We start from the raw sequence: 1,012 nt of genomic DNA, 5'->3' as shown, positions 1-1,012 counted from the left end.
TGATCTAAGAGAGTCTTTCTTCAGAAAAGGGGTAGGGTAGCACCTACAACAGCAAAGCCAAGGGCTTACGGTGGGTGTGTGAGAATGTACTCACTTTACAGCTAACTTCTATGGTCACAACCAAACTAAGAGCATTTCCGTGGGACAGTTCTTACCTCCTTTGTACATCCTAAAGAACTGTAATAGTGGTGCTAATGAGCTATTTCACTCCCACATCCAAGGATGCAGGCTTTTAGAACATGATGGATCTAGGCCAAGCTGCACCCCGTCCCTAAACAGCCTATAGTTATCAACAACTGAAGTGAGAATTTCTGGTTTCGCTGGAGACTGAGTTGTGTCATGTGATGTTTTTCTGGAGCAGACACTTGAGAAAGATATGCGATGTTTGGAATGAGTGTAAGCACAACCCAACAGACAACGGTCGATGGTCAGGCATTGGTTCACCTTACCACTCTCTGCTGGTCTTTGTTGGGCTTCACTGACGCTGGTCTTATCTGATGATGATGATGATGATATTACATTGGTTCACCTTGCTTTCTTCACTGATCTTCACCTGCTGTGACTTCATAGAAACACACCAAAGAACTCCTGGTGGTGTCTGGCTGGACCCTGGCACTTTGGCTGAGCCTCGTGACGCTGATTCGTGTTTGCTGTTTAGTAATGGACTGGACTGCAGACAAAGAAAACTGGAATGACCCCAAAGAACTACTTCTTAACAGGTCCACACCCCCCTTGTCCTTTGAGCCATTTGTCTCCTCTACCTTTGGCCAGTGGTCTGTAAGTGAGGTTGAAGTGTTTAGGAACCTTTACTAAAAAGTAGGTTTTGAAAAAATATAAGCCTCCAGACTTATATTTAGGTCAAACCATGTGTAACAACATGTGGGCACACCTGAGCAGCACTGTGCACACCGTGTATTAAGATCATCTATCTAAGAGGCAGATTCTGATTCTAGTTTCTAGTTCTCTACTTCTCAGAGAAGATAAGCTTAAGTTTAAAAAAACAACTAGCTTC

Source organism: Mus pahari, chromosome 1 (genome assembly GCF_900095145.1).
Source record: "Mus pahari chromosome 1, PAHARI_EIJ_v1.1, whole genome shotgun sequence".
Classification (NCBI taxonomy): domain Eukaryota; kingdom Metazoa; phylum Chordata; class Mammalia; order Rodentia; family Muridae; genus Mus; species Mus pahari.
Note: the sequence above shows the minus strand (reverse complement) of the source record.